A 13,387-nucleotide genomic window follows, 5' to 3' on the forward strand; every position below is an offset into this window, starting at 1 on the left:
TTAGCAGGCAAGATCTGCTCCCTGACCTTCTTATTTCCGTGATTTGAATTAATCTGATGTGTCTGAGGGATGCTGGAGAGACACCAATGCAGCTCCAAGTCCATGGACAGTAGAAGTGAATTAAAGCTGTCTTTTCCTTTTCTCACTATAAAACCTTGGGGCTGGATATTACTAAGAAATTTTTCACAGAACGAATAACAAAGTACTGGAATGCTCTTCCCAGGGAGGTGGCAGAATCACCATCTCTGGGTGTGTTTATAAATAGACTGGACATGGCACTGGGTGCTATGGTCTGGGTGAGGTGTTAGGGCATGGGTTGGACTCAGTGATCTTGGAGGTCTCTCCCAACCTCATTATTGTGTGATTCTGTGATTCTGTGGGCTGTGTTGGGCAGTGTGGGGCTGGATGTGACTCTGCAATACTCTTCTCTCCTGAAGAAGAGTCAGATCCGATTTCTGAGCTGCCCCAGCACGTGTAGGACAGGAGGGGTGAGGGTGGCAGAGCACCCCTGTGGCCTCGGGGTGGTTTGGAGCAGCTTCAGAGCCCTCAGGGGGCACAGGAAGCACCTGAGAGCATCAGCAGAGCTAATTAAGGTGTTAATTTCCCTTTTACTTGTGCCTAGACCACAGTAGCTACTTGGAGCAAGCAAGAATTGGCAGAGGCTCTCAGTGACTGGAGGCTTTGATGAGATCCAAGCTCCAACTTCTGAAGGAGTGAATGATGCAGGGAGTGCTCAGAGAGGTGCAAAGAGTTCCTGCCAAGCACCTTTAATCATCCCCTGCTCTCTGCTCTCACTCTCTGTGCCCGTGGCTGGGTCAGGAGCCCGGCTGGGGATTCTGTGGACAGACATCACAGAGCCCACAGGACAGAGCCGGGCTCACCTTGGAACAGAACCTCAAACGTCTCTCAGAAATGGTTCTGTGCTGCGCAGGCTGCTGCAGCAATGATCACTGCTCTGGGGAACAGTGAGCAGATGAGAGTGAGCAGCGTTTCAGGGATGGATTCCCTCCTTTGTGTCTGACTTCCAAGCCTGCCCAGCCATCCCTTTGCAGCAAGGCTGGCAGGAGTGGAGCAGCCAGGCAGAGGTGAGGGATCACTGGCTGCTGAAGCTCTTTCAGCTTTCTTTCCAAAGCCCCGAGGGAGGCAGAGGGGAAGGTGATGTGAGATCAAAAGCAATAATGGAGGAGCATTTGCAGGGGTGATATTTTAAAAGATGAATTGTTTGGCTAGAGATTTTTTTTTCCCTTTCCTAATATCCAGCTGCTGAACTGAAATCTGAATGTACCTGGTCGGCACAGAGCACTGCAAACCCGCAGCCCAGACACCCCAGACATTTCTTGCCTTTTCTTTTATGACCCTATCCAGAGCAGGAATGCTCCCCATAAACAAGTACAGCCTTGCCAGCCTCTCTCACACACACTGAGCCACTTTCAAACCTCTTTATAGATTTAAGAATACAGCATCCAAGAGCTTTAAGACACTATTGCTTCAGAAGGAAGGGAAAGCTGCCATCTGTCTCTCCCTTGCTTCTCACTCCAAACAGCAGGAGAATACTTCTTCCTGACCCAGCTCTTCCCATCTTTTACCCCCTAAAGCATTAGTTAGAATTAAATGTCAGTGTGTTGTTCCCGTGGGAAAAATGAGGTAATTTATTTACATGCCTGTGTAGTGGAACAGCATGTTAGGGAAGGCAGCTAAGGCAGGGCACAGTCCCTGTCCTCCCTGGAAGAATAGGCTGCTTATTGAGCACTGAGAGGGAGCAAAATAAAATCTGCATTCCCCTTCTCATGCAGCTTTGGGGAGGTGAAGTGTTTGATGTTTTAGAGTGGGTTTGTCAGCTGGCTGGCAATGTGTTAAAGATGCTGGAGTGCAGAGAGCAGAGCTGTGGTGACTTTTCCCCTAATCAAACAGCGTGGCAGGGAGAAAAGATGCAATTCTGAGGCTTTGGAGCCAGCAGAGCTGTGACAGCAGAGCTGTGCTTTCACCTGGAGCTGAGAGCAGGCCACTCCCTGTGCTGAGTTCTGTGTACATTTGTACAAAACTCCAGCATTTATACAAGACCCAGGCAGACAGGGGCTCTGCACTGCTCCTGCACAACAGGGGTTGTGTCCATCATACCCATTCCTGTGCTTTCCCCAGTTAGGGACTCTTGTAGTTACACACTGGAGTCTTTCATTACTGTGAAAATCGAGTACCTACACAAAATAGCTTGGATTTCCACTGGACTAAGGGAGGTGAAGAGGGAAAACAGCTGTTTTTCTCATGATCTCTGTCATGGGGTCTTTTTCTGGTTTTGGCAACTGCACCAATGGCTGTTCTGATTGTAGGCTCAGTCTTTTGGGGAATTCTTACCTGTGGTGTCAGACACAACCACACCCAGGTCTTTGGCAACCCCACCTCAAGCTTTACCCTCTAAATGTCCAAAACTGCCCTTTCAAAACAAAGTCTTTAAATCTGAAGGTGGGCTGAGGGCAAATCAAGGGCTAAAGGCTCTCCTAAAACCCGTCTCCTTTGCAGTGGCAGTAGAGCTAATTGTGTGGATGAGAATTATCTTTAAATTCAGGAGCTTGGTGGGTTCGAATTTAATACAAACAAGCAGCAAACTTGGGCTTGCTGAGAGCTGCCAGTATTCTCCTGGTGCATGGAAAGGACAGGAATTGTTCTTTTCATACATCATTTACAAGTAACCGCAGTGACTCCACAAAGTCGGTACAAGTCCCTAACACAAAGCAGGGAAAAGTACAAAGGAAAGAACAGGCTATTTTGTTGCTGGTTTTAAATAGAAGTTCTCTGTAGGCAGAGTTCAGCTGCATGTGGAATCAAAGGGCCGGTACGGAGGAATGTTTTTCACCTTCTGGAATTTGAATGTCTGGCTTTAGTGTCAATTATCGGCACTCTGTATTGACTGAACAATGCCTGCTATGAAGATAGCATGGTAATTTGATATTTGCTTATGAAAAGCCCTTTTCTAAAGCAGTGGCACTGCAATTTTCAGCCGTTTTCACAGGGACCTTTTGCCAGAACTTCAAAGAACTCTGTTCTTGAACAAACAGCCGTTTGGAGTAAACCTGTGTTTTCTATAAACCAGGGAGAGGAAATTTGCACCGAGAGGTGAAAATGAGCGGAGCAAATCCTCAGACCTTTTGTGCGGGCACCAGGGTCCCTCCTTGCTCCCCTCTCCCATGCCAGAGCCCCGTTTTCCTCAGCAGCCAGCTCCAAGCACTGCTGCTCCTGCAGCTCAGGAATTATTTTCAGCTCAGCCCAAAGCCAGTTTTCACACCTATCCCCGCTGTTTATTTGCTGCGGCGATGACAGGTCCATCCAGGGATGGAGGAAAAACGTGGTTACTCCTTCCATGGGAGACAGCATCCATGAGCTGCGTGGGAGGGCTCCGGCTCTCCTCCCAAATATCTCCATTATCCCTTTTGGATGTGGCATTCCAGGTGGACAGCAAGGCAGGGGAGAGAAGCTGTGATCTCCCCCAAACTGCCCCAAGCTTGGTGCACGGTGATGGAGAGGGATCAGTGAGCTCTGTCCCTGCAGCTGAGCAATGGCCAAGCAGGGCTCCGAGAGGGACAGGTACAGAGCTGAGCAAGGGGGAGATAAAAGAGATCGTGGAGAAGAGAGAATAACGGCAGAATGTGACATGCAAAACTCTGCAGCTGTAGCAGAGGAGGGCTTAGAAAAAATCCTTTGTGCTTGTTAAGATTTTTGTAAATCCCACTTTGCCTGAACATGGGATCGTCCTTCAGAGGGCAGGATGGCTGGCAGAGGAGGAGGTGCTCAGAAAAGTGACTTTTACATTAATTCCTTGGATAGAAAGAAACCTGCTTGCAAAGGTATATTTTTAAAGGTCTTCTTATAGACCTTATCAGCCAGAGCTCTATCTACAAGATGTGGAAGCTGTAAGGATTTTTAATCCTTTATACCCCAGGATTCACTGTCAAGTGCCCACATGGAGTTTAAGGATAATTTATCCCTCTCCCACCGTGTTGCTCTGTTCTCCCCTGGATGCTCCTGCCCTGGTGAAACTCCCTCCTCACAAAGTGTTGTTTTCTGTCTCCTGTCCTCCTCACAAAGTGTTGTTTTCTGTCTCCTGTCCTCCTCACAAAGTGCTGTTTTCTGTCTCCCTGGGCAGCTGGGTGAGCTGGAGCCACAGGTCACAGCATGGGAGTCACCTCTATCCCCTCTGCCCTGGCACCTCTCCTCTGTCTCTGCCACTTTGTCACTCAAGTGCTCATCAAGGTTGCCTGGGATGTTCACACATGAGCTCATTATGCAGCTGATATCAGCAATCATTCCAAAAATCAGCCTGGCCCTGGCAGTCAAGTGGTGCTAAAGTGCCCTGATGGGCTGAATTCAAGGCCAACTCGTTTCTGCTCTGAATGCCTGAGACATTTAATGCTGGCTGTATTAAAACCTTAACTCTGCACACCACCAATCTTCGAACAAGCTGCTCAGGCAACCCTGACCCTGTGGTTTTCCAGATTTTCTGGTTTCATCTTAGTTAAAGCTTTATTGCTGCAGCCCAACAGTGTGAGGTATATCTAAGCTCCCTGCATATCAAAAAGGATCTGCACAAATTGCCAAGGAAAGAAGCGTTCAAGGGGCAGACTTTAAAAGGCATTTAGATGGTAGAGGGGCACACAGAGGGAGGAAATGATCAGAGGAATTACAAACTGACACATGTTTTGGAATTCTTGGTCTTAAAATTCTGCCCGGAGCTCCTTAATTACGGAACAGGTCCACAAGGAAAACTGTAACCTATTTCCCTTTGTTCAACTCTTTCTGGTTGGAAGGATTTATTAAGCCAATGTCAATATTCTTCCCATCAATTTTGGAATGTCTGACTCTTTGTTGAAACAAGCTATTAGCAGCAATAAAAAGACACAGGACTAGAATAATTTGTCTGGAGTTCTCTTGTGTGAAATATTCACAGCAGTGTGAAGAAGCCAGCAAGTAATATTATATTCACAGCTTACTTGGGCTCACAGGTGGCAGCAAAATCAATTAACCATTCCTATCCATAGGAATTTATTGACTTCCACCCATTTTAGAAAGAAATGCGACTTTCAGTTGGTAAAGCCACCAAATGCTGGTGTCACCCAGTTCTGGGATGTGTTGCAAGATGTTCTTTCCCCACCAACCTGGTAATTCTTTGCCAGGGTGCAGATCCTCCAGCAGAGCTGCAAATCTCCCTTCCTCCAGCCAGCTGCTCATCTGTGCTCTCATTTGAATTTTCTCAGACTCCTGTTGGCACTGCCCCTTACCTCTGAGCGCTTCCTCACAAAACTCAAGTCAGCAAAATTTCCAATGGCTGGTGTGCATCTCATGGTGGCAGTGGGAAAGTGTGTTTTTGCAGATAAGGCACCCCAATCTTCTCACCTGGCTCAGCACCACCCTGCTCTGAGCTTGAGAGGAACAGGGAGGAAAAGGCCAAGCTCTGAGATCAGAGAGATCAGTGCACACAAATGCAGGCAGTCATTCACTGAGAGCTCAGCCAAACGAGCTGTCCCTTACCTTTAGTTCCTTTATAGATGTTTATGCTACTAATTAAGCTGTAGGTTTAGGTCTGCAAAGTAATGAAGCTCTTCCAGCTGCTGATGTCAAAATATCTGACTGTTTGCTGATACTTGGAATAAAAGCAGGTAGCAGAGACGCTGCAGTAATTGACTGGCTGCCTGCAAGAGCAATTCAGGGTGAGTGCTGGAGAGGCTGCGCTGCTTTGGAAGCTCAGAAAAGCATCATTTTCCAGGGGCTGGTGGCTGGAATGCTTTCCTGAGAGCCTCAGAGGCTGGCAGGGCTGCTCTCTCTAGGTGTAGCATGTTCTGAGCCTACAGCTGGCTGTTCAGGAGGGAGCAGATTGTGCGTGTCTCTCCTGCATTGTCTAATTAAAACACCTTGCCTACATATGTCGGTGTTCCCACTGAGTCTTATGGTGTTTAGTTACCTGGGTTTCATTTTGCTCCACGTAGACCGGGATAGGTTTGTGTTTCTAAGCTTTTGTAGCTTACAAAGTTTTAATTGAGTGTATAATGAGTGTTGTATTCAGGTAATTATTTGAACCCTATGGCAGTGACAAACCCAAACGTAGCACGCTCTGCTGTTCTGCTTTGTGTTAAATATTGCTGATTGAGTGTTTTGAAGACCTCAAGCTGTATTTTGGGCTACATATTTTGATCCTATTTGGATATTTGGATATCCTATTTGGATATTTGGACTATGCCTGAGTGGAAATATCTGAGGGTTGCAGAGAAAGCTGGCAGTGCTTCTCAGGGTGCTGTCCTTTTCTCCTCCCTCAGAGTGACCCTGAGCCAAAGCCATCCTTGCAGGGCATTGAGCACCATGAGGGTAAAACCCAGGGCTGAGCACTTGTTTCTCCAGGGTAACACCACTAACCTGGCTCTGCTGCCCAAATTCCAGTCTCTGCATTCAGCTGCTTCCTTGAGCTCCTCTGGTATTTTCATTATCAAGATCTTCCCCCTCCCTGATCACTGTTGCTGCCATGGGACATTTCCTTGCTTACTTCAGCAGCTCTGCTTTTAACTTAATTTCCTGCATTTTGGAAAAAAACACATTGCTGCTAAAAGATGCTCACATTGCCTTAATCATAGGTTAGGTTAGAATCTGGATCAACAGATAGGAATGAAATCATATATTTGCATTTTTGGGAAGATAACACAGTTTTTTGCTAACAACTAAATCCAATTGGGAACTGCCATGCCAAAGTATCTGAAATGAATGGCTATAGCAAAGTAAGGTATTCAAATGCTCTGCAATAAAAAGATTCACATGTCCTTGTATGAGGAGGATTCCAGCAGAGTTGATATGTATCTGCTGCTTAAAGGTAGATAAAATAACAGAAAAATAGGAGTGACACAAAGGTGCCCTCCCAGTGACTCGGAGGGTGAAGGGATGCAACAAGAAATCAGTACTGGAGAAATCAGTACCACAACACTGATAGGTTAACAGGGGCTCCAGAAAGGTGCTGGGATTTTCTGAAGAGATCACCCGGTTCAAATCCAGACCACAGGGCAGGTTCTGCCCTGATACAAATCTCTTATTTAACACCCCTGACCTTGGCTGGTGGAATCTGGCCCTGTCTCAGTGGCAACTTAAATTCATTGCTGCCCACTGATAGAAAAATTGTGAGTGGATACAATATCTATCCAAATTCTGCTTATTTTTATTGTCACAAACCAATAAAAATTGATTACTTTTCATAGTCCCCCATCCAAAGAGCTTTTATTTGGGCGAAAGGAACTTTTTTTTCAGTTGTTAGCTGTTACAGTCAGTACCTATTCCATGGCTTAGGAGAAGTATGAATTTTCTGGATTATTGAAGGCTTGCCTAGACTTTTTGAAAGCTGCTGCTCTCAGGAAGAGGCTGTGTGCACCAGGAAGCTCTGCAGCACTTTTGCCAGCTGCTTCTGGCTCTCATCACTCATGTTCTGGGCTGTGCCCAGAAGATTGAATTTTCCTTAAAGACATCAGAAAGTTTGGTTTGCTGCTAAGCTCCTTATTCAGCCCAAAGCTGAGTGGTCAAAAGGAATTTTGTGATTCATGATCTGTTCTGCATAAGGGTGTGCTCGAGCACAGGATTGAATTTTGGGATCTGAGAGGGAAGAACAAGAAACAGGAAGGAGCAGAAGAGTGAGATGTGTCATACCCAGGCCTGTAGCCAAGTTCTGCACCAGCAGTATAAATAGCTGAGACTGAGCTGTGCATTAATCTCTGGGCCAGCTATTTAACACATTGAGGCTGAGGAATCTCAGAGTCCCTGAGCTGGAGGGAACACATGAGAATCACCAGCCCCAGCTCCTGGCTCTGCACAGGAGCACCCTGAGGATGCCACCATGTGCCTCAGATGCTCTCCAAATGCTTCTCCTTCATCCAGCTTTTCCCATCCTTCATCCAGCTCTTCTCATCCTTTACCCACCTCTTCTCACTCTTTATAAATAGAAACTCTCCACCTCAAGACCAAGACCTGTATTTCTCATGTCTGCTACAGAGTTAGAAAAGTCTGACTGAATTTAGTCTAAACTGAAGTTTACTGAATTGTAAAAGTCAGGCTGAATTTAATTCAGCTTTAAACGGCTTAAAGACTGGGTCTAGTTACTGCATTTTTTCCCAAACAATGCATTCCTTTAGCTTGTAAAAACGAGCTGCAGCAAAGCTGCCACAGGAGCACAATGCAGGAAATAGACCTTGATCAATATTTCAATCAGCCACCTCTGGGTGACTGAGAATTGCTAGTTAGAGGATCTCCCAGGTAAATAAAACCTACTTGTTTTTGTTTTTTGAAAGAACAGTTGTTAGGAAGTTTACTTATTTGGGATTTCTTTATTTACATAATCAATAGCATTCTTTTTTTTTTTTTTTTTAATGATGTAGTCAGTGAATTCAGTCCCAGCTTTCCAAAAGCCCAGGGTCCTGTTTAATTCTGATTGCTGAAGGGAATGCTGGATGTTTATGCATCAGATCCGAGCTGGCATTAAATGAGTGCAGCCCCATCAATTATCACAGGGCTGAGCTGAGTGATCCACACCATGAGATAATCACACCCACACTCCTGCAGGGAGCACTGCTCTGAGGATTCTGATTCTTTCTGCTGTTCAGAAAACCACATCTGAGGAAAACCAGGAGCCTTGCTTCCCTGGCCCTGCCTCTGCCCTGCCCTCATTGCCTGGAGCTCAGGTTTGGGTGTTTGAGTGCAGAACCTGCTGGGTGATGGATGTGGCACTGACACTGAGCTCCTCTCACCTGCCAGGGAGCACTGGAGGTACCTGCAGCCCCTTTTCACCTGTCAGGTACCCTCAGTGATACCTGCATCCCCTCACAGCTCTCAGGTACCCTCAGTGATACCTGCATCCCCCACAGCTCTCAGGTACCCTCAGTGATACCTGCAGCCCCCACAGCTCTCAGGTACCCTCAGTGACACCTGCATCCCCCACAGCTCTCAGGTACCCTCAGTGATACCTGCAGCCCCCACAGCTCTCAGGTACCCTCAGTGATACCTGCAGCCCCCACAGCTCTCGTACCCTCAGTGACACCTGCATCCCCCACAGCTCTCAGGTACCCTCAGTGATACCTGCAGCCCCCACAGCTCTCAGGTACCCTCAGTGATACCTGCATCCCCCACAGCTCTCAGGTACCCTCAGTGATACCTGCATCCCCCACAGCTCTCAGGTACCCTCAGTGATACCTGCAGCCCCCACAGCTCTCAGGTACCCTCAGTGATACCTGCAGCCCCCACAGCTCCCAGCCCCTGTGGGAGCTGCTGGTGCTGCCCTGAGAGCCCAGCAGTGCCCTCACACTGCCCTCCTTCATTTATTGAATCCCTCTGGCTCTCAAGTAGAGCACCACAGTTAATAGGATGGTTTGCCACTGTGGCTTTCTCCTCACAAGAGTAATTGACTGCCTTGTCCTTTGGCATGTGCCAAGCTGTAATTGCAGGCAGGCTGCAGGGACCAGACTGGGGTCAGAGCTGCCCTGGCTGGGATCCTGCTGGGCACAGTGGGATGGCACTGCCCATCCTGGGGATGTCTCAGCACTGGGGGCTTATTTCCTTCCAGAAAGGTCCTGTTGGCCTTTTTCAGGCAGTTGTGAGGAGCACAGGGGTGCTGGGGATGGGCTGTGGGCAGGGGTTCCTCACATGGTGCCCACCCAAGGGATGGCCAACACCAACACCACTCTGAGAGCAGAGCTGTGAGTGACCAGGAAGGCTCTGAGCAGTGCCAGGCCTGGCAAGGGGGAGATGGCACAGCCCTGCAGAGCCCCATCATCTGTAGAGCCTTCAGCAGAGGTGGCACGGGAGGGCCAGAGCAGGGCGGGCACAGAGTTTGTGCCCCGCTGTGCCCGCGCAGGGGCTGGCACAGAGTTTGTGCCCTGCTGTGCCCACGCAGGAGCAGAGCCCAGGGCTCACTCTGCTCCTGCAGGGGCAGCCAGAGGCAGAGCAGCAGGCCAGGCTGTCAGGAGGGCACTGCAAGAGAGCAGAAATTGGTTTGCTTCACTACCGAGATGTTTCTCTGCGGAGAGGAAAAATGAAAGTGTTTCCTCTAATGCAGCTAATAGACACCAGGGATTTCCCAGCTCTTTGCTCCACACTGAGTTTTGCCGCTGTAAGTTTATTTAAATGCCTCAAACATAAAAAGCTTTAATTTCTTCTGGCCAGGTGGTGTGTAAGGCTTTCCTTGCAGGTTTCTCTGTCCCCTCTGAAGCCGGCAGAGATGCCATCCTTCATATCCTGGATTTGTGCTGCTAAGATCAACCTGAACTGACATGAGAGAGTGTATCAGCAATGAAAAAGTCCTGAATCCCCGGGTTTAAGGTTGTCAAATCTCTGAAACTCCTTCAGGGATCTAAACAGCACAATGCTGTTCATGTGTGCTGTGTGTACGTTGGAGAGTTCCTCCCAAATTTCATGGGGGTTTCTCTTTTATCCAGTGATGTGTGTACCCTATATAAAGGGATATTTTATTCCTTTCCACTAAATAGGCAAGACAGGTAGAATGCTATGGAAAAATGTAATTGTCTAGTCATTTTACTGCATCATATGCAAAAGCCAGCTGGTACATGCAAAGATGCAGAACAAGGAGAAGGAGGATGAGAAATAGATTGTTCCTGAAACTCTATTTCTCCAACGATTTGTCAGCATTTTATTTTATTTTATTTTTCCTTAAAGAAAATTTGATACATGTCCACTACATTTTGCCAGTGGAAAAGGCTGTGCTGATCCTTTGGTTTTAAATTAAGTAGAAATAGAAGGGTTTAGTTCTAAAATAACAAGGGTTTTCTCTGGTAAAGAAATCTTGTTTTCTCTGTTCCTGCTCTCTGACAGTTGGTTGGCAGAGAAAGGAGGAATAATAAGTTTTAATTATATCTTCCCCAAACAAGCAGATTTGAAAGCAATGCAGGGATTACATGAGAATAAAATCCCTTCAAGCATTAACTGTCGCTGGTAAAAGGATGTTAGATATAATCCTATAAGGTTAGATGTCCAGACATCCTGCTTTAACCAGGACAGTCTAATTTTTAATTTAACGTTCTGTCATCCTGATTATTTTCTTTGGGAGACTCATGTGTCATGTTTGCCTTTGTGCCATACTCAAGAGTGGCACAATCATGAAAATAACACTTTAAATCATCATGCAGCTTTTCTCCTCCAATTTCATCAACCAGCATCACATGTCAAAATGCATTGAACATCACAAGCCAGGAGAATAGGAATTGTATTATCTTCTGCATTAAAAAGGAATAGATAAGCAAGAGAACAAAGGAAAAGTAATAAAGAGGAGTGGGGGAAATAACTCCAGATCTATACATGCCTTTCCTGCTTTATGAGGGAAGATGCCCGTGACAATACACAATACACTTGTCACTTGCTTGTTAGGTAGAGCTTGAACTAAGCCAGTTCCAAAAAGCTTCAGGTGCTGTCCCCTTCAGACACTTCTTGGTTGGCAGCAAACTCGTAAGCAAATGCCAGTGGAATAGTTAAGGAGATGGAAAGGGTTTTTTATTCCACCCATGAGCTTTCAAACTCCCTCAGACAACAGATGGGTGATCCAAATTGGGTCTAATAAAGCAAGGATAAGTATTTTTTCTGAGGCTAGAAGTTTGGTCAGACTTAACAGAATGTTTATTGTGCTCTTGCAATTTTTGCTTTTAGGCTGAAAGCAGAGAAATCTGCTGAAATATGGCGTAGTTTCCAGCTGAAACCAGAACAGTATTGTGATTCACATGAGAGAAGCAAATCCTTTGTGATTTCTAGGCAGAGCAGGTTCAGAAAAGCATCTGAACTCCTTCAGGATTTTCTGATCATCCAAGCCTGAGGCTTTGCTTTTCTAATTCCTCCATCCTCTGTGTGAGTTTTATTGTGAGAGTCGCCGAGCGCTCCCTTTGTCCAGCTCTGCTCTCAGGTATGAACATTCATTACCTTTGAGAAGGTGCCAGTGCTTTGGAGGGTGAGATCTTAAAAATAGCATGGTCAAGAGGTAATGCACAAGCTTTTAATAAGCATCTGACTAAACCAACTGCTTGTTTTCTTTTCAGGCCAGGGTTTCCTTTCTGGCTCGTTTGCGTCTCGGGAACGCGTTGCCCGTACGCCCACATGTTCATCCTCACTTAAGCCAGGACCAAAGCCAGGCTGTGGCTGCCAGGAATGTGCCAGGTGCTCAGTGTGTGTGTGTGTGTGTGCCTGAGCAGCCTGCAGGCTCTCTGGAAGGTCTCTGTGCTGTACAACGTGCTCTCCCCTTAGGGGAGACAGCAGGGAGTTTAGGAGATGTCTCCTTGGATGAGCAGGACGTGTCGTGCCCAGACCTGGGCTGCTCCCAGCTCTGTCCTTGTCACATCCTGGCTGCTTTGCAAACATGCAGGGCCAGATGATGGGCTGAGGAGCAGTGCAGCATGTTAGTCATGCCCAGGGAGGCTCCTCTGGGAGCTCCAGTGGCAGAAGGCATTGCTGCAGGAATTAAAGGTGAGGTGGGAACCAGTGCTGCTGCTCTGAGGAGCTCACACAGCCCTTCCCTGAGTAAATTTCAGAGCTTCAGGATGGTCTGGGTTGGAAAGGATATTGAGGATTATCTCATTCCAAATCCTTTGCCATGGGCAGGGACACCTTCCACTGTCCCACCTTCCACTATCTCCAAGCCCCAACCAAGCTGGCCTTGGGCACTGCCAGGGATCCAAGGGCACCCACAGCCATGGTGTCTCCACTGTCCCTCTCCAAAAGGACATAAAGTGGATACATGGTGCTGGCATCCATTAATCTCTGTTTCTCTTCTTTTTGCATGTTCTGGCAGACTCCTGATAGTTGAATTTTTCTGTCAATTTTCATCATTTTTGTTTTACATCAAAGAGTGGAAGGACGAAGTTTTGTGTTCTGTGTGAGAGGATGAGGGCATGGGTAAACCAGTAAAACCAGGGCACAGAAATGTCAGTGCTCTGAGGTTTGAGGCAGCCAGAACAGCAGGGACAATCTCCCAGTTGGGCGGGACACTCCCTACCACCCACCATGCATCACGTAATTCAGGAATATAGCTCAAGATGCTTTGGACCAGATTGTCGTTTGAAATACACCTATTTAAATCTGGCATCAACCTTCCCTTCTGCTTCTGTATTAATTGATGTCCTGTGGGCTGTGTTTTGAGGGTAGGCTGCTTTGGATCCGATTCACCGGATCAGGCAATTTGGTTCTCTTTGAAGTTCCCATTGTGATTTATATTTGGATGTGCCTTTATAGAACTGGGAATTAAAACCGGGTATTTATGGCTTTTTGTTGTGCCGATGCCTTGGTGATTAAATGCCTGTCTGCAGGAGCAGGGTGGCACCCAGGAAAGACTTTCCAGGCAGCCCTGCATTTCCCCAGCAGCAGCACCCAGCAGTGGGGC

General features: G+C 47.1%; 1 long non-coding RNA gene across 5 annotated transcripts in view; it reads left to right on the forward strand.

Annotated features, from left to right (window-relative positions):
* LOC106629784 (uncharacterized) overlaps window positions 1-13,387 on the forward strand; it is a 316,151-nt gene that overhangs the window by 252,888 nt on the left and 49,876 nt on the right. The window contains exon 1 of one of the 5 annotated variants that reach the window (XR_012582615.1): window positions 11,585-11,917. The exons of the other annotated variants lie outside the window; for them this stretch is intronic. This is a non-coding gene — a long non-coding RNA (uncharacterized LOC106629784). Of the gene's footprint in view, window positions 1-11,584; window positions 11,918-13,387 lie in introns of those variants that run through there. 5 annotated transcript variants of the gene reach the window in all.

Source organism: Zonotrichia albicollis, chromosome 14 (genome assembly GCF_047830755.1).
Source record: "Zonotrichia albicollis isolate bZonAlb1 chromosome 14, bZonAlb1.hap1, whole genome shotgun sequence".
In the NCBI taxonomy this organism is placed as follows: domain Eukaryota; kingdom Metazoa; phylum Chordata; class Aves; order Passeriformes; family Passerellidae; genus Zonotrichia; species Zonotrichia albicollis.